At 49.5% G+C, this 20,323-nt stretch overlaps 1 protein-coding gene across 1 annotated transcript in view; it reads left to right on the forward strand.

The window, feature by feature from the left end:
* The first annotated feature begins 7,527 nt into the window (after positions 1-7,527).
* The window catches only part of ZC3H7B (zinc finger CCCH-type containing 7B), a 44,690-nt gene continuing 31,894 nt past the window's right edge, over positions 7,528-20,323 (forward strand). Inside the window, exon 1 of the mRNA XM_075553631.1 lies at positions 7,528-7,793. The gene's annotated coding sequence lies outside the window, so the exon portion shown is untranslated. The remainder of the gene's footprint in view (positions 7,794-20,323) is intronic.

Below are 20,323 nucleotides of genomic sequence, written 5' to 3' on the forward strand. Positions count from 1 at the left end.
TGGTCTTCGTTATTTATCACCAAGGTTTCACATGTGTGAGGGGAAATAAATTCCTTCTCAAATCATTTCTTTTATTCTGTTGCTATTTTGTGTTATTGAAATAGAGAGTAGAATATACACCCACATGCAGGTACAATGCAGTGAGGTCGATGACATTCTGCTCCCTGTGCAAACACTCTCACTCTCCCTTTCTGACTGCCTTCCGGACCTGCCCCTCAAGCCTTTCCACTTCCGGTGGAAAGGTAACACCTGCAAGCTGAGGACTCAAAGCTCCCAAGCCGTGTTTTCCGAAACAGGAAGGCAAGAGGTTGCCTTCCAGAACACATTTTACCACAAGGCTCTGGGCACGCCACAGCCAATAGAAAGCTAGCACAGAAACGGATAGGAAGCCAGCTAACTGGGTATGTGTCCTGGACCAAGACCCTAAGCCTCCAAGCCAAGAAACCACATCCCAAGAAGTATCTGGTAGTATTTAGGCAGCCCCTGCAACTGTTTCTCTGTGGTTGTAACATGACATCCTACACCATTAGCTAATGCTACTGTTTCAGGTGTGCAACGGACGGCAATGACACTAATTGGCGGTGCACCCATTCCTCATAATGCAGACTTGGAGATGGAAGGCAATTCTTAGAGAGCAGAAACTTCATGGCCCTCAAGAACCAGGCGGCTGGTGGGGTTTGTGGAGAACTGGAGAGAACTTCTTGAAGACATTCACATTTAAAAGCTGCAAATCAAAAAATCCAGGCTGACCATACCGTTTAGCAGCCCAGGTTTTGCTGGTCATTTCTGTCTATCGGTGGAGGGGCAGGGACTTAAAAAGTCCACAGTTATCCATTTCAAAGCAATCGCACTCTCTCCTTTCCATTTCCCACTCTCAAATCCCCTCCTGAGAGCCGTTCTGTTTGCCTGGCCAAGACCTGGACTCCAGCAACCTCAGATGGATGGATAGAGTCACCTCAGGCCACTCCTTTTCTCCTTTCAACAGATGAAGAGCTGAGGCCCAGAGAGGTTCAGCAACCTGCCTAAAGCTGCCCAGTGGTTTGGAGCCGAGCCCGTAGACGCCAGCTCCCCAGGGGCCTCGTTAAGACACAGTTATTTTGCGAGTGCAAGGCAGTGTGGCAGGAGAAAGCAGAAGGGTGTTCCAGATCTTTCTCTGCTGTGCAGTTGGTTTTGTTGCTCTCGTTTGTAAGGGGGGTGGAGTGGGGGTGGGGAAGCAGGCTGCCTCCCTTGATTCTGGTTTACTGTAAGAGTGTTTGACATTCCACTCTGGTGCCTGCAAGCACACTGCACTTAATTGCAAATTTTAAGTGGAATAAATAACAATATTTATGCTGCCTTCCAGAAGAACTATCAGGGCTGCAGACTTGCTGTTCCGTTAAATCAAAAACAAATGCCTAGGGTATGCTAGACATGTGAGGAATGTGCCGAGAATTCTTAAGCTCCAACTGCCGACTCTGCTTGGGTCCAGAGAGAAGAGTGTCTCCTCTGCTCTGCGAGGGACCTCACTGAGGATGGGACTGACTATGATAGCATCTCCTACTGAAGTCTTGAACCCCATTCCCATGGGGTTCAAGGTCACCACTCTCCATCAGAACACACTGAATTTTTAGTTTGTTTGTTTTGCTGTTGTTTTATAACCTTGACTTAAAAAAATACAACACACCAATTAGAGAGGAATAGAAAAGCAGTCTGGTATCATCATACAATGGAATATTAAAAAATAATGACAAGTCGGTTAAATACCTTAAGACATGGACAAAATTAGAGGATGTCATATTTAACAATTTCATAAAGATAAATGTTTTATGACACTATTATAAAGAAAGAAAAAGAAAATTATTTTCACACCAAAGGATAAGACTCTAAAGATTATGAAGAGATGGGGGATCGATGGGGGTGGGTGGAGGCAGGGAGAGAAAAGGGACAGGAAACTATGGAGGGAGGGACTGTAGTAGGTGGGGGAAGATAAGAACCATATATGGAAGGTTGTTAATGGGATAGTTACTGATTGGGTTTGAGGACATGGGCTATGCAGCTAAATAGAATAGATTTTTCTTTGAAACTTCTATTCCACAAGGAAAAAAAATATATAGAAAAATGTAAAAAGTTAATTAAAAAAATAATAGTGAAAAGGGCCACTGCCTTAAGAACCCTCTGGATTCCTTACCCATTCCGATCTAAACATCAGTCTGAGTGGCTATAAAAGGGGGAAAAGAAAAACTGAAGTGGACTTGGGTCCTTTTTATTTACTTGTAATTATATTGGGGGCTCAGACAGCTCATCATCACCCATCCATCCATCCATCCATCCATCCATCCATCCATCCATGGTGTCAAGTACATTTGTACATATGTTGCCGTCATCATTCTCAAAACATTTTCTTTCTACTTGAGTTCTTGGTATCAGCTCATTTTCCCCCTCCTTCCCTCTTTCATGAATCCTTAATAATTTATAATTATTATTATTTTTTCCCAGCTTACATTGGCCGATGTCTCCCTTAACTTACTTTTCTGTTGTCCTGTCCCCCTGGGAGGGGGTTGTAGGTAGATCATTGTGATCACTTCCCTCTTTCTCCCCCCACCTTCCCTTTCCCCTCCTGGTATCACTACTCTCTCATTATTAGTCCTGAGGGGTTTATCTGTCCTGGATTCCCTGCGTTTCCAGCTCTGATCTGTACCCAAGTACATGTTCTGGTCTAGCTGGATTTGTAAGGTAGAATTGGGGTCATGATAGTGGGTGGGGGAAGCATTAAAGAACTAGAGGAAAGTTAGATGTTTCATTGATGCTAGACTGCATCATGACTGACTCACACCACACAAACTTGCATTCTACAGCAATATACAAGATCGTTTCAAAGAACAACAAAAACACACCCATAATAAATACAATTAAGATCATTCATTCATTCATTCATTCAAGAAATAGTGATCAAGCACCTACTATGTGATCAAGCACCTACTATGTGATTTATTATGTGTATAATATGTGTATAGTGATCAAGCACCTACTATGTGATTTATTATGTGTATAATAAATACAATTAAGATCATTCATTCATTCATTCAAGAAATAGTGATCAAGCACCTACTAAGCACTGTTCCAGCTGCTGAAAATCCAAGGAGAGAACTAAGAAGATAGGAAAGGACAGAGTTGTCCACGAAGGGCCTTACGTCTGGTTTCAAAAGGTTTTAGTTGGTTCCCTAGATATCAAGGGCTTTGGGCAGAGTATTTTCTCTCCTAATACTTCTTTTCTTCCAAATTGGAAATAAAATACCTTTACTGTTATTTCTTTTAAATTAATATGTTGTGTTTTTTTTTTTACAATTTGGACAAATGAATAAAGGCATGAAGAAGAAAAGTATAATGTCCTGTACAAAGGGATGGGGCGGCTTCAAAATATTCATGGAAAAATTTCATTATCTGTTCACTTCATTTATTCATGAAATTTTGTGGTTGTTGCAGATGTATAGCTTTATTTGTTCATCAGCCACTTGTTTCCATCCACAATGACTGACTATAGGTTTTTTTAAAGTGGTGACAGGCATGGCGGTCACCAACGTATTGAGCTCATTTGGTGAATCTTCATCTGCGTTACATCTTCTGGATATGGCACAGGATATTCCTGATTCTTTTGGCCCAGACAGTTTGGTTAACCCTGGTGTCCATTTGTACATATGGTGTTTCCGTTTCCTTCATGGCAAATTTCCGAATCTCCTGCTTATTCAAATCTGGATGCAGAGCAAATCATTAGAGAAACTGGATTATCTGAAAAAGATGTGGCATCGGATTGGAGGATAGCCTGCAGTATTCAGATGACATACCTTGCTTGCCGAAAGTGAGGGAACCTTGAAGTACTTGATGATGAAGATCAAGGAGTGTAGCCTTCAGAATGGATTACAACTCAATGGAAAGAAGACCGAAGTTCTCCCAACTGGAAAAATAGGCACCGTGAGAGTCAATGGAGGAAAGGCTGAAGTTGTCAAGGATTTTGTATTATTTGGTGTGATAGTTAGGTTTATTGTGCCTCCAGAGGAACATGTGGGTGGAGTTTAATTCCAGTCACAGTTTGATGGGAGGGTGACTGGGATAAATGCTTTCGGAGGACAGCTTCCCTCCTCTCTTTGGTTGGACCAGGGAGCTGCTGCTGGAGCTGGTTCTCTGCCTCAGATGTGCGCTGCACTACCTGTGGGCTGAACCAACCTGTGTATCTTGTCACTTTGTCATGCATTGCTAGAGCTTGAGGCTCCTTTGAGCCCTGCTTTGCCAGCTGCTGGGGGATTGTGTTGCTTTGCTACCTCAATAGGACTCGAGACCCCATCAGGGCCTGCTTCAATATGGTCCCTTGCTACTGACTGTTGCTGCCCCACCCTATTGTCTGCTGCCTGTAGGCCAACTCAGCCTGTTTTACCTGAGGACAGACTCTGCTGTCTGCTTCCTTGACCTTGGACCAGTAGACCATGTAAGTTGAAGTATCTTATACAGTGTATTAACTGTTCTATGAAAGTGAGTTGAATTGAGTACTACCGTATGGACTAATAAGCCATTATATTTCTTCTCACTGTATAAACCTATGCTTTTGTGTGTGTGTGTGTGTGTGTGTGTGTGTGTGTAATCATGTCCTGGTTTTGTTTCTCTAGAGAACTCTACCTAACACACTTGGATCCACAATCAGTGCTCATGGAAGTAACCGTCAAGAGATGGGGTACATTAGGTAAATATACTGCACAAATCCTCTTTACAGGATTAAAAACAAGGATGTTACTTTGAGGATTAAGGTGTGCCTGACCCAAGCCATCTTATTTTCAATTGCCTATGAAATATGCATGCGAAATTTGGACACGGAATAAAGAAGACAGAAGAATCGATGCATTTGAATTGTGGTGCTGGTGAAGAATATTGAAAATACTGGAGTGCCAAGAAGACAAACCAATCTGTCTTAGAAGAAGTGCAGTCCCTAAAAAAGAAGTCCGGCTAGAGTGCTCCTTAGGGCAAGGATGGCTAGTCTTTGTCTTCCATACCTTGGGCATGTTGTGAGGAAGCCCAGTCCCCGGGGAAGGCCACCATGTTGAGGAGGAGCAACAAGAAGAGGAAGGCCCTCGAGGAGAAGGCTTGGTACCATGGCGGCAACAATGGACTCAAGTGAAAGAACTGTGAGGACAGCACAGGACCTGGCAGGGTCTCCTTCTGTTGGGCGAAAGGTTGCTATGGGTTGGAACTGACTCAATGGCATCTAACAACAACAACAAAAGAGGTCTTGTTCAGCAGATGTACACAATGGAACACACCTTTTGATCTCTTGATCAAAATGCTGCCTCCATGAGCACTGATTATGGATCCAAGCAAGATTAAATCCTTGACAACGTCAATGTTTTCCCCACTGATCATCATGTTACCTATTGGCATGGTCTAATAGCTCAATGTAGGTGGGACGGAAACTAGCCCCTCGGACTTCCCAACGTTGCCTGGTCAGTGTGCCAGTCAACCTCCTTAGATCGCCAGACTTGGCCTGTTGCTGACTCTAGCCCACCACCGGGCGTGATTTCCTGCTTAATACCAGCATCCCCAGGAATGCTGGTTAGAAACAGTGACTCAGGACCTGGGGGTGGGAGAGAGAGTAGATTGGAGTTCATTTGAGCAGACCCCATCTTACAATGACCTCTGAGTGCCACTGGGCTCTGCTTCTCATTTCTCACCTTGAGCGTCCATCTTCTTCAGGCCAGAGGCTCCCCTTTTGGTTGTTCAATCTCTGAGCAGGGAGCAAGGAGGAGGCGCTCCCCAAAGGGGGGAAAAATGTTTGAGAGCTTCTGAGTGTATTTTCTCACTTCTCCAAGGTTTCCTAAGCGGAGCTGTGGAAAGTGTAGCTCGCTGTGTGAAGAGCTCTGGAGTCAGAACTCCGTCACCGTGGTCTAGTCCCTTCGTCACTGAGACTCAGCTTCCCATCTGCACAAGGGGCATGTTCAAACCAGTTTGCCACTCTGACTGTGAGAAATGAATAAGCAAACACACGTTCTAGGTTCTTGTCCAGACTTGCAGCTGATCCCCACTAGTACACAGAGAAGGCAAACAAGGAGGGCAAGAGACTTGCTCTCCCCTACTTTGGAAGTGTGATCAGAAGGGACCGGTCCCTGGAGAAGGACACCATGCTTGGTAAAGTAGAGGGACAGCAAAAAAAAAAAAAAAAAGTTGAAGGCCCTCAATGAGATGAACTAGCATGGTGGCTGAGACAAAGGGATCCAACAGAGCAACGATTGGGAGGGTGGCTCAGGAACAGGTGGTGGTCTGCTCTGTTGTCTACAATCACTAAGCATCAGAACCAACTCAACAGCCCCTGAGAGCAACAATAGGAGGGGCCTTCAAGAAGTCTGCAGAAAAATTGAGTGAACAGATTATGGATATTTTTCCAAGAACTTTTTGAAGCCTGTTTGTAAATATATAAATGGCTGCTGTTGAGTCAATTCTGATTCACAGACACTGGAACAGAACAGAACATTACTGATGGGGTTCCAGGTCAACTTCATGATCATGGCCATGTCTGAGTCAAGTGTATGGTGGTGGCGGCTGAGCCTGAGGACACTTCACCAAACATGATGTCATCCCGCAGCAATTGACCCCTCCTGCTGATGGGTCCAAAGCAATTGAGGTGGACAATATGCTATAGTGATTCATAACGTTTTCATTCATTGCTTAAGTTTCCGGAGCATATAGTCAGGTTCCCAAAACATGGCTGATCCTGCTGATCCTGGGAAACCAATGGCAGCTTCCCGGCATCATAGCAACACACAAGTCACCACAGTACAAAATGACATCCACAAACTTATCCGGTGGATACACACACACACATTGATATGTTGTTTCATGTGATGGTGGGAGAAGGAAGGGGAATTTGAATGTGGCAGACATCTCAAAGGAAGGTGAGAGTTTCTAGGGCTGGTGGTCAGGTGGGATGCACTCTGTGTTTGGAATCAGAAGGCCCAGCTTCAAATTCATATCGGCCCCTTATCAGCTTTGAAGCAGTTGGGAAGGTGGGGAGCATAACCAAACAGCCAAACAAGCTTCCACGCAGCCGCACCCCCTTTCTGGAAACATCCATTCCAGCAAACAAACACGTCGCAGGGTCTCCAGGCCATCTCTCTGAGCCTTCCCCCATCAAGGGGGCTCCTTGCAACTAGGGTTTCTCGGGGGCGCCTCGGATCAGGAGCTTTGGACACTTCTGGCGAAGCGCAGAGGCACTGGGTTTGAACAGCGCAGGCATGCAGAATCGTCCCAAGAAAAGCTCTGCACGTAAGGATCCTTTTCCTGAGAAAAAGGTGAAGTGCAAGTCCAGGATCCTTTTCCTGAGAAAAAGGTGAAGTGCAAGTCCAGGATCCTTTTCCAGGGAAAGAGAGGTGAAGTGCAGGCCTGAGCTTTCCCGCGGGCCAGGAGGAGGAGGGGCCGCCCGCCGCCCCGCCCCCGCCCCGCCCCGTGCGCAGGCCGCCCCGCCCCCCGGCGCCGGGCGCGGAGCCGCGCTCTCTAGGACCCGAGGCGGGCGCGCGCGGCCGGCGGGCGGGCGGGCGGACGGGGCTCCGCGGGTGCTGCCGCGCGCGGCCGGCGAGCGGCTGGAAATGAAAGTAAAGCTCCGGAGCCGCGCGGACCGAGCGGCCGGGGCGGCGGCGCCGGGAGCAGGATGCGGCCGCCCGTAATTAAATAGCATTTACTCTATTATTACTAATAATAATAACGTAATCATACCTCTAGTCATAGCATACCATTTATCGGGCTCGGCGCCGGCCCGCGGGGAGCGCAGCCCGGCCGAGGTGAGTGCAGGCGCGGCCCGAGCGGGCGGCACAGGCCGCCTGGCCGCCGGGGCCCGGGCTGGGCGCCGGGCCTGGGCCGGGGAGGGCGCGCGGGCGGCACGCCGGGAGCCCGGCAGGCCCGGGCCGGCTGCAGAGTGGGTTCGCGAGGACCCAGAAGCAGCCCCCAGGCCCCCGTGGCTTCCCCGGGGGGTGGGGGGATCCCGGGGCCCCGCCGCAAAGTTTCAAAGTTATCGGGCGGCGGGGGGCACCTGCCGCCGGGGAGAGGTGGCCGCCCCTGCAGCTCCCAGGGGTGCCTGGAAATTTTATTTGGGGGGCTCCCTCATCGGGGTTCGGAGCTTTGGGATGCACGGCGACTTCGCCGGCTCCCCCCCTCGAAAGGGGCCTAGAGCGGCGCTGGCAGTCCGCCCGCGGGCACCCCCCCCCCCGACCCCATACACACACCTTTTGTGTTCGCTTGGGCCTTGTCGTGTCACAGCTGGAGGAGCCGCGCGCGAGTCGTGGGGGACGGGGCACCGCGGCCGCCTGATGGGCCACCCTTACCGGCTGTGTCAGCCACTCGAGCCCGGGGATCCGGGGCCTGTGGCTAGCGTAGGGGTTGGGGGGGTCGGTGGGAAGAATTGGGGGGTGCGGTCTGGACCGGTGGGGCTCAGGGGCATTTCAGGCCCCAGCAATTGTCCCTGGACTATGGAGCCGGAGGTCTCTGCGGGGTGGGGTGAGGGTGGGGGTAGAGGTAGGTTTGGGGCACGCTCTGCGCCTGGGGGGTGAGCCCCAGGGGTGGATGCCTCGGGGAACCGCTCACCCCAGTTTCGGACCCCCTCCAGCTCTCAGCATCCCTTGGGATTCCCTCCGGGAACTGCTCCTTCTAATGTTTTTTCATTATTTCGTTTCTTTCTGTGGATCTGGCGCCCTTTTGTGAAGGTGCCTGCCTGGGGGTGGGGGGGGGGCGGGATCTGTCCAGGAGACAAAGCAGTTTTCCTTGGAGAGGTGAAATCGTAGACACCTTCACTCCCAAGGAATTGACAGCCCAGATTGCTGTAGTGCCAGCCTGGCATTAATGGGGAGAGTGGGGGTTGAAGATGGGAGGCTGAGGCGTCTGTGGGCTGGAGAAAGGGGTTAGGCCTGGGTGGGGGCTAAGGGCCCACTGAAGCATGGCCAGAGGTTTCATTTCTGAGATTGCTGTTAAGCACTTTGACCCCTTGGCACAAATAAGACGTTGAACCCCAACTTCTTGCCATTCTCCTTGGTATCCACAGTTGGGAATCAGAAGAAAATAGCAGAATGCAGATCCTTGAATTTTTGCACAAATGTGATAATTGTCATTCATTAAGCAACAGTGTTGGACACCAAATTCTAGTGGAATCTTTAGTTCTACTACCAAGACACACACACACACACACAGAGTCATATCCACAGTGGTTTTCTAGGGGTAGAAAATGACTGCTAAAGGCAGTTGGTGCTGGTTTGGGGCTTGGTGGCGCCTTCAGGTAGAAATGAGAAACCTGTGTCGAGGAGAGTGGATTTTGCAAAAAGCAATGCCATTGGAAGAGACATGTTGTGGCTCCAGAGCTGGGCTGAAGCTTGTATTCCTGGGTGCTGTGAGAGCTAGGGTGTTGGCATTTTGTGTTGGTTGGATGGTAAAGATTATAGTCTGGGTGGATTCTATGGGAGATAAGAAGTTTGGTGGAGTGGGCCGTCTCTGGAGTATTTGGTGTGTGAAAGTTGAGGTCTGAGAGAATATGAAAATGCCAGTCCCTTCAATAGCACTTTTGAGTCTTGTTGCAAAAGGTCTTTCACATAGGCTGGTTCACCTGCCCTCCACAGCAACTTTGTCAGGTAGCCCTCTTCAGTGCTCATTTCCCAGGTGGAAAACCTGAGGCTTAGGGAATTGAGTGGCTTCCCAGAACAGTCACTCAACAAAGCTGGGATTCCCACTTGGTTTCTTAGCTCCAGGTTGTCACTCTTCCTCTTGGCTACCTCTCTTGTTCGCTGCCTTAGCAAGTGACTTTCCGAGCTCCTCTTGTGAGCAAGGCAAGATTCTGCCTGGCACGCTGACGATTTACTAATGTTGGAATTGAGTTTGTCATGAATATGCAGCCTGGAAACAGAACATTAACTCGAGTGAATCAGTGAGAGAACAAGAAAACATTCAGTACTGGGGTCGGTACAATGGAATTCTTCGGAAGAGAGAGCAGAGAGTGTTCCAGGTAACCTGGAAAACCTAGGCATTTGAATTTGAAGGACTGGGGGGGCAAGGCCTGGGTAGGGAAGAGGAAGGAAATTCCAGAGCAGTCCACAATGGCTTCTGTATTGGATGCTGACTGACTGACTGACCCTCATGGAGTGAAATTATGTGGCATAACTCTTCTATCTGTAACTCCCACCAAATGAGTGCTTGGGAGCATGCAATTATGATGTAGAGGACTAACTTGGGGATCGGTCAGTTTTGCATTTCCACTGGGAATGAATGTGAGCTATCTCAGAAGCCAGAGCAGAAGAACGCCACAACCACTGAGAAAGAAGAGTCACTAACAGGGCACATCCGAGAGCCCTACCTCATGGAGCGGAGCCCCAGAAGCTGCAGCACCAAGACCATGAGACAGAGCCAAGGAGCAGCACTGAGACCATGAGATTGAGATGCAGAGTGGAGGTCACAGCTAGGAAATCTGAGTGAATGCCTTTAGGCGGGGAGCTGCCTTTCAGAGTGGGGTGTCATTTGGGCATTTATCAGCTCTAGAAGAGCTTGCTTGGTAACACCTGGTCGAACAGGGCAGGGGCTAAGGGGGCTGAGAACCAGAGAGACATGACTGCTGGCAAAGCTGAGAAGAGACACTGCTTCAGACAAAAGGACTGTATTCTGAATGTTCTCTGAATGTTACTGAAATAACCTGTTAACTTCCCTGATGAGCCCCCACCATCGAGTTTTATTTGTGAGTTCTGTGCAGAACCTAGCAGAGAAGTGGAGTGCCGGGGGGATGGTGGGTGTCAGGATGGGAAGTTGGGAAGCAGATGCATGTCTACCCTATGCCTCACAGGAATCACTCTTGGGTGGATGTGAAGTTGGATTCTCCTCCTCTGTGAGAGGTGCGCCCCCCATGCCCAGGAGGCTGGGCTCAGCCATTTTGTTGCCCTGCTGAATTATATCGCAAAGTGAAGGAGCTGTGCTTTCTGTCTTGAGGTTTAAGATGTTCCACGAGGAAGGGCCATCTGAGCATATGAACAGTGGAGGAGTAAGGCCAGAGAAAGGGCGTGTGAGCCGAGGCCCTGGCGTGGGGAAGGCAGGTGTCTTAGACTCCTAGCATTGTAACATCAGGCGTCCCACAAGTGGGGGGCTTGAATAAACAAGTGTGCTCTCTTAGTCTGAACTCAAGCTGCCAGCCCCACAGGAAGGCTCTCTCTGGGAGAAGGGCTTTGTCTCTCTCCAGCTTCTGTTCCTTGACCTCTGGGTGGCATCAGGCATCTCTAGTTTGTCCTTGTCTGCTTCTGTGCCTAAACAAAAAAACTCAAACTCACGTCAATGTTGACTCCTAGTGACCTTCTGAGAGGGGGTGGATCTTCCCCTGGGGGTTTCTGAGACTGTCTCTCTTGATGGGAGTAGAAAGCCTCCTCTTTCTCTCGTGGAGCTGACTGGTGATTTCGAACTGCATAACCACGACACCACCAGGGCTCCTGTACCTAAGCTGCTCCTTTCACACTTCACCCTTGATGGGCTGGAGATCCCCTCGACAGAGCTAAGGCCCCATTAACTCAGCCAAGAAACCCCTCATCCCAGATGTAACGGTAGATGGTGGGGATTGACAACACATTTTGGGCTGGGGGGCACCATTCAGTCCATAACAAGGGGAGTTTAAAGAAGGGAAGAGGTAGATCATCTGGTACAGCACAATTTGAGGGGCAGGTAGGAATTCCGGTTCAACTCGGGGTTCGTCTCCCTGCATGGATCCGTTGGTTCTCTGAGCCTCAGTTTGCCTTCTGACCAAGAGCCTCGAGATGTGTTATTGTTTGATGGTGGCCTGTGGGAGAAGTCCAATGCCCAAGGAGAGGTAGGAGACTCAAGAGAGAGAGGAACTCGGACTCACTGCCATCAAGTCGATGCCAACTCTCAGTGACCCTTCAGGACAGGGTAGAACTGCCCCTGTGAGTTTGAGACTGTCGTTCTTTACTGGGGAGGTGGGGGTGAGGTGGCGTGGTAGAAGTTCTTGGCTTTCTCCTATGGTTCAGTTGGTGGTTTAGAACTGCTGACTCTGTAGTTAGCAGCTCAATGTGTAAGCTTTGTACCCCCTCCTTGAGAGAGGAACTAGGGAATTCAGGTGTTTTCACTACTGTATTTGTATGCAAATATGCTGAAGTTATACTCCCCTCTCCCCCAGGCATATTCCCATATTCCACGGTAGTTTTGTGTTCTAGCCTTGCATGGGTGCATTATTTATGGGACTTGATATATGCTGGGGAAATTAACAGACCCATTCACAGTTACCTGGAATCCAGGGCCTGGTCTGAGCATGTTTCTCTAGATTGGCTCATTGTATCTTTACTACAGAGACTCAAAAAACCTAGCCAAACAAACAAGATCACTGCCATTGAGTCGATTCCAACTCAAATCCATCCTTTAGGACAGGGTAGAAGTGTCCTTTTGGGTTCCGGAGGCCATGAATCTGTGTGGTAGCAGAAAGCCGCCTCCTTCGTGCTCAGAGGGACGGGTGGATTCAAACTGCTGGCCTTGTGGGTAGTAACCCACTACCCCACCAGGGCCCCTTACAGAGAATTCTGGTTACAGATGGAGACTGTGGCACAGACAACCTAAGAGGTGGAGCGGCCCCTTGAAGGCCTGGATCTGGTGGGGATGGGCAGAAAGAGGGGAGAGAGGGACTAGTGTCCCAGCAGTGATCCATTCAGCCCACTGAAGGCCAGAGATGTCCCTGAAGGGGGTCTGACTGCAGCCTGAGTTAAGCCTAACTAACAGATGGCAAAGTGACTGCTGCTCACCAGTTCTGGGGACTTCCCAGGGTAGCGCTGTCCTCTGCCTGTCATCACCAGCCCTGGGGCTCCTTCCTACCTTATTTATGCGCCCCACCCCCGAGTCTGGTTCTAGTGGCGTGTCTGCATGTAAAACTCACCTGTAGACCACTGCCCTGCATCAACGATTCCCTAGCCCTGGAGCAGAGGCTGAGACCCTGAGCTCAAGGCTAATGGTGGTAAGATTGACAGGACCGCTCCCCACCCACCCATGCTCTTACTGAGAATAGCAACTCAGAGGCTGAAATACTTATTACTGTGTGTCCTTGAGTTGGTTCCAGCTCCTAGGGAGCCCAAAGGTCAGAGTAGAGAGCCCTAGCCTGTAATCTGCACCAGAGCAGGCCGCCAGGTCTCAGCTCTCAGAGAACCACTGGCCTACCAGTTAGCAGCTGACTGCTTCACCATTGGACCAGCATGGCACCTTGCTGATGAGAGGGCACTGTGCTGCAGTCCTTTCAGACGCATGGCCACCCTAGGGGACAGAGTCGAATTACTCCGTAGGGTTTCTGAGGCAGACTGTTTTTATAGAAGCAGGCAGCTACATCTGTCCCCAAGGGACAGCTCACTTGCTCACTGCCAATGCCAGCTCATAACATACACACACCCACACCGTGGGTGTCCGAGACTGTAGCCTGTGTACAGGAGTAGAACTGCTGACCTCGCTGATCACAACTGATGTGTAACAGCTACACCACTCCAGTTCCACAGATGCCCTTACTGTCCCATTTTACAGAAGAGGAGCTTCAGGGATGAAGTGGGAAAGGAAGTCTTTCAGATGGGACTGAGACTCGGAGAGATGATGTAAACATGTCCAAGGTCGCACAGCGGTGGTAGGGCAGGAGTCTGCGCAGGGGGCCTGTGGGGGCCATAGTGTGAGGTCATAGTCGCAGAAACGGTATCTTCATGCTAATGCCAGTATTCACAAAGCTCCTTCTTTCTCTGGACACCCTAGTTACCAGGTATGTGCGTATTCTGCTTGAGCCCCCAGTCTCTCACCGAATCCTCATGACGATCCTTAGAAGTGAGAGGTATCTGTTTGTCAGAAGAAACCGAGGCTCAGAGGGGTCACCCAGCGAGCCTGGGATGCTGGCACTTGGCTGTTGCTATCCCAGCCACACCGACCCGGAAGGAGAACAGGTGTCAGATTTCCCGAGACTGAGTGCGGAGTCTGCTGGGCATTTCATGTTTTTGAAGTGTGGGGTTTGGCACCAAGCATTGCTGAGTACTTCCTGGGAGGGCCTCAAGAGGATTGAGACTCAGACCCTCTGGGGCTTTTGGAGGTCTTCACGTCCCTCTGTGTGCTCTGACTTCCCAGAACATTCCATTGGTGCCCTGCTCTCGCCCCCCCGCCCGCCCCCCAGGAAGTCCAAAGTCCCACATCCATTCCCAACTCTGTCTGGGTGACCCGGGCCACAATTGTTTCATCTTTCTTAGGCCCAGTTTTCCCTTATGTGAAGTAGCCATGCTGGACTCATCCCCATCTGCCTGAGGCCTGCTGGGAGGGGCCAGTGAAGGCACTGTGAAAGCCATCGAAGACCTGCTTGTGCGAGGGGATGGGCATGAGCGGTCCATAATCTCTAGAATGTTCCTAGGGAAAACTGGTGATGCAGTGCTGGCCTGTTAACTGAAATACCGATGACAGCTTTTCAATTGCACAGAAGTGAGCAAGCGTCTCACACACAATTCAGCAATGGGATTCTGAGTGATTTCCCGGCAGCCCCTCCATGGGAGAAAAGTAAGCCTGTCGGCTTCCATCACGAGTTACAGCCTCAGCAGCCCTGTGGAGAAATTCTACTGTGTCTTGTAGGGTGGATATGTGTCGGAATGGGCTGGATAACAGTGGGTGTGGTAGAGACTGTTCCTGACCCTTCTCTGCTGCCCACCCTGACTCGGGCCTGGAGGACCACAACCTCCTAACTAATCTTCTTATCCTCCACACAGCCAAGGAAATGTCTGAAGTTTTTTTTTATTAAAAGATCACTTTATTGGGGGCTCTTACAGCTCTTATAACAATCTTACATCCATTGTATTGTCGCTCCTATGCTGAAGACTTTCTGGTGGTTCCTCACACAGACAGAACTCAGCCCTGGGTCACCCGTGGCCTGTGTCGCTCCCTGTGCCAGCCCCAGCCTGCCCCTCACACCTAGGTTCCCAGCTGCCAGCATGTTCTGATCTCAGGGACACGGCCCCCTTAACCCAACTCCCAGAACTGACTTTCTTAATGGCCTCTGGAATCACCTTCCCTACGCTCCCAGGCCACCCCCATCACTCCCTGCCCCGTTTTCTGTTTCAATTCTTTTGTAGTTATCTGCCTTCATTTGTCTCATGCATCAAACACTGACCTGTTTATCTCCTCACCCCCACCCCCCTCCCCTGAGTGACAGCTCTGCCGGGGCAGGGACCTTCTGAGCATGCTTACTCCCAGCACTGGGCTGTAAAATATGGGGCAGGTACTTGTGGCATAAATGAATAACCCTAGGGGAGCAGGGAGGGAGGGGGAAGGAAAAAATGAAAATGAGCTGGTTCCAGGAACCTAAGCGGAAGGCGAATTTTGAGAATGATGAGGGCAATGAATGTATAAGGGTGCTTTACTCAATTGATATATGTATGGATTGTGTGTGATAAGAGTTGTATGCCCAGCTACCATGATCCGAATTCTACCTTGCAGGGCTGGATAGGGCAGAGGCTGTACACGGGTACATATGAGGGCTGGAGGCACAGGGAATCCAGGGTGGGTGATACCTTCAGGACCAAGGGTATGAGGGGTGATGCTGGGAGAGTGGAGGGTGAGTGGGTTGGAAAGGGGGAACTGATTACAAGGATCCACATGTGACCTCTTCCCTGGGAGAGGGACGGCAGAGAAGGGGGGGAAGGGAGACTCCGGATAGGGCAAGATATGACAAAATAACGATGTATAAATTACCAAGGGCACATGAGGGAGGGGGGAGAGGGGAGGGAAGAGAAGAAAAAAAAAGGACCTGATGCAAAGGGCTTAAGTGGAGAGCAAATGCTTTGAGAATGATTGGGGCAGGGAATGTATGGATGTGCTTTATACAATTGATGTATGTATATGTATGGACTGTGATAAGAGTTGTATGAGCCCCTAATAAATTGTTTAAATAAAAATATAATAATAATTTTAAAAATTAATAAAATTTTAAAAAGAGTTGTATGAACAATAAAGTGATTAAAAAAAAAAAAGAATAACCCTATCAGCTTGGCCACAGACTGGATCTGGGCAAAATGATATGGTTAACGCAGAGACCGTAAAGAGACTGGTGTTTCCTGACCGAGAAGAAACGACAGATTAAAAGTATTCGATTTATTTGTTGATTGCTTAAGATGAGCTTGTTTGTCACTGAAGACTCTTCAGTCCATTTCGGTTTTACTTTTCTTCTTTTTTTTCTGAAGCCACTCAAACCACTATTTAGGTTTGAGGGAAAAGGAGGCTGGAAGGATTTTTTAATTACCGTACATACTCGCATATATGCCGAGTTTTTAGCACATTTTTAATGCCATTTTTGTGGTAAAATTAGGTACCTCAGGTGATCTTCGGGTCAGTTTTTACTTGAGTATATATGGTAATTATATTATCATTTTATTGGGGGGTTGTACAATTCTTATCACAATCTATACATACATCCATTGTGTCAAAAACATATGTACATTTATTGCCATCATCATTCTCAAAACATTTGCCTTCTACTTGAGTCCTTAATATCTGCTGCTTATATGGTATTTATTTGAAAAGAAACATATGTATTTATACAGCTCATCTCTAGAAATGAAATCAACAACAATATACTATGAAACCCTCCATATTTTTTTTAAAATTAAAATAGAGAATAAAGAGAATCATCCTGATGTTGCCAGCTGTGTTTGTGTGTTCTCAGTTCAGCAGGAATGCCAGGTTCTGAACCCCTCTGGACAAAGCAAGCTCGTGAAACACCTCTCCAGAACCATCCTGCCAGGCAGGCCTGGGTAGCCGCCCAAGCTTCCTCCTGCACCTGATCAAGCTGAGACTCAGAGAGAAGGGCCCGGAAAGCTCTTGTGACCCACTGCTGGGGTTGAGCCCTTGTATACCTGGGGGCGGGGGGCGGGGGTGGCAGCCACAGGTCGCTGCGCTTCCAGGAGCAGGAGCAGGAGCCATAACTCTTCAATTGCCCCAAAGAAGGCGAGCACTCCCTGGTTTGGCTACGGGTTTTATCGGCACTTTATCCACATGCCACACAATTCAGCAGTTCAATCACATCAAGAAGAGTTGTAGAATCACCACTGTACTCAATTCAGAACATTTTCTTCCTTGTAGTCATTGATATTCATGAAGTTATTATTTTTCTAGTTGTGGCAAAAATATACCCAGCAGAACATGCTCCAGTGCCACAACCTCTCCTTGTACAGTCCAGTGTCACTGGTCAGACTCTGTGCTGTACAGCCGCGGTTGCTATCCTCTTCCAAATTGTTCCAACATCACTGACAGAAACTCCATGCCCCCGGCACCTATGGTAACCACGGGTCGAGTTTAGTTTCGTGTATGTGTGTTTGTTTTCTTGATGTAATATTCACTTACCATATACTTCCATGGTTCAACTGCTTTTAGCCTGGCTCGCCTGTGATGTGTTGCCTGCATTCATAGTCAAGGGCAATGTTAACTTTCAGGGTGTGGCTAGTGTACATAAAGAGGTCAAAGGTTTCTCATCCACATACATCTCAGAAGCTCGGCCAGAGAAGGTGCTTGATGATCAGCAGGTGGCCGCCTGGCCTGAACTGAGGCGTCCCCAGGCCTCCTTGAAGCACAGGGTCCTCGGGTGGTCAGACTCCTTGCGCTTCAGGACTGCAGGGCAGGGACAGGGACAAATGTGGACCTGGGTCTCTGATGGCTGGGCCGGCGGCATGACGGCTTTCCCTGGTGATCTGCATGAGCTGTCCAGGGCCTGCCTGGTGAGTGGGGAGAGGTGCTGATGTCACTTCAGGTTGTGTTCCTGTGGGTGGGTCATGTCTGCAGTTGTTGACTGCTGCTTCGACTACTAGGAAACCTGGGACAACTGAGCCTGATATGGGCAGACTTTCGGGGGGTAAGCGGTGGGCAAAGTGAGTGCAGTAGAGGGAAGCTGTAGACATCTGGGTTGGGTTGAAGGTAGGCCACAGAGCATGAGTGTCAGACCCCCACTGCCAGGGTTCATATCCCAGCTCTTGGCACTTCCCAGCTGTGTAACCTGGCAGGTGACATCACCTCCTTGTGCCTCTGTTTCCTCATCCGTAAAATGGGGGTAAAAACAGTACCTACTCACCAGGGTGTCTGGAAGACCAGGTGGAGCAGGTAAAGTGTTGGGAGCAATATCTGGGAGGAGCAAGTGCTTGATCATTGATGACTGATGTCATCATAGTTATGCAGGGATTGGTGGGGCTCTGTCTACTCAGCCTCTCTGCTGCTAGAGGTAACACCACCGTAGCTTCTGCCTTTCAGGAGCTTCTAGGAGAGCAAGGTACCCACTCACATCCAGTCGAGTCTGGCTCATAGAGATGTAAGGAGTTCCCGGATGTAAATATTTACATGAGCAGGTATTCTCGGCTTTTTGTCTCAGCAGCTGGTGGACTTGAACTGCCAACTTGCAGTCCTTGTGGTTAGCAGCCCAATGCTTGCCTGACAGCACCACCTTGTGTAGAGAGATGCCACACAAAAACACACACAAAAAAAACAAAACCTGTTCAATTCTGACTCATAGTGACCTTATAGGACAAAGTAGAACAGTTTATGGGATTAGACAGCCTCATTTTTCTCCGTCAGAGCAGCTGGTGGTTTTGAACTGATGACCTTGTCGTTAGCATCCCAGAGCTCCTGTGTAGGGAGATAGAGGCACATAGATGCAGTGCTAGGGGTAGGAGCCAGACAAGGAAGGCCTACTGGTAGAGCAGCCATTTCAGCCGAGCCATCCAGAAGGCAGTGGGGGTGAGTGGCGGATAAGGTTGGGGGTATGAAGGCTGCTGGAGATTGCCTGGGAGCTGGAGTGGTACATTCCAGGCAGGGCCACAGGCCAGGCCACGATGAGGAGCGTGGACTTTGCCCTCCTGGGATGAGCAGACAGGAAAGGTTTTTAGTTTGATTTTAACTGATTATTTCGAAACAGTGATCGGCACACGGGAAGCTGGAAGCACAGTGCCCAGTCCCACGTACCCTTCACCCAGCCTCCAAGCAGGCGTTGGTGCATGACTGCTAACAGCTACAGAGCGTCTCTCCATTCCATGTTTAAACCTGTGCGTGTGTTTGTGAGTGTTGAGCAACGGGTGACGCGTGTCAGGTAGGAGCCAATGGGAGAGGCTCAATGACAAGGGCCTGAGAGACACTGAGGGGGTGAAGTTGGGAGAGAAATGCTTAGGACGGCAAAGTGGAAGGAATTGGGGAGTCACGGAGAACAGCTTGGCAGTCAGAGGTATCAACACAGTAGGGGGAGGGTCGTGGGGGAGGAGCAGGACTGGGGGTGAAGACAGTGAGTGAGGAATGTGTTGAGTGGAAGGAACATCAAATTCACCTGGGACAGACACCAGGTAGGACTTTCTGGACAGAGTGGCATTCAAACAGGGTTGTCATGGATGGGCAGAATTCGGCTGTGAGAAAAAGATAAGGCTTTTAACTCCCATGAAGAGTAACCTTCTCTAGTAGCAATTGTGCGATACCACTTGGTGCGATTGAACTATGGAATGATATGATTTATGTATTAACTACCAATTAAAAATAATTTAAAAAGAAAGAGTAATAGTCTTGGAAACCCATATGGGGGGCAGTTCTATCCTGTCCTACAGTTCTACCCATATAGGGTCGCTGTGAGGCGGCATTGCCTCGATGGCAGTGAGTTTGGTTTTGTTTAAGAAGTTGACTAGGAGATGGGGGTGGAGGATAGACATGGGTTGAGGATAGACATGGAGGCCCCAGACGACTTGGATATTGGCGTCCAGGAAGCACTGCCCAGAGGTAAAGGGTATCAGTCTGGCATCTGGGGAGGAAGAACTCCGCTTGTGAGTCACCGATGACTCATGAGATCCTACAAATGCAAGAGCTCATCTGGGAGAGAGTGTGGAGCCAGGAGAGGGAGAACGCTGCCATCTCAATAGAAGCTGGGCACTTGGTCTGGAGAGCTGGGTAGAGGGAAAGGCGCCCCTAGTGGACTGGGAAGGGACAGCAGAGAAGTGTGAGGACTACCCCGCCCAGAGGGCAGGAAGTAGCAGGTGCCTTGGATTCAGCAACCTGGAGGTACCTGGGATGGGGAGGACCCTTGGCAACCACAGATCCAGTGTGTGGGAGCAGGGTCGCTGTGAGGTGGGGAGGTGAGGGCAAGGAGATGGGTGGTGCAGACAACTCTTTCACAAAGTGACCAAGAGAGGTGGGAGAGGTGTTTGAGACGAGCATGATGACAGACTGCTGTGGAATGGGAGATGGCAGTGGTGTAGTGATATGTGTAGGCCCTGGGGCCAGGCTGCCAAGGTTTGATTCCCAGGACCCTGCGTGCCAGCTGTGTGGC

The sequence above is a fragment of the Tenrec ecaudatus genome, chromosome 6 (genome assembly GCF_050624435.1).
Source record: "Tenrec ecaudatus isolate mTenEca1 chromosome 6, mTenEca1.hap1, whole genome shotgun sequence".
NCBI lineage: Eukaryota > Metazoa > Chordata > Mammalia > Afrosoricida > Tenrecidae > Tenrec > Tenrec ecaudatus.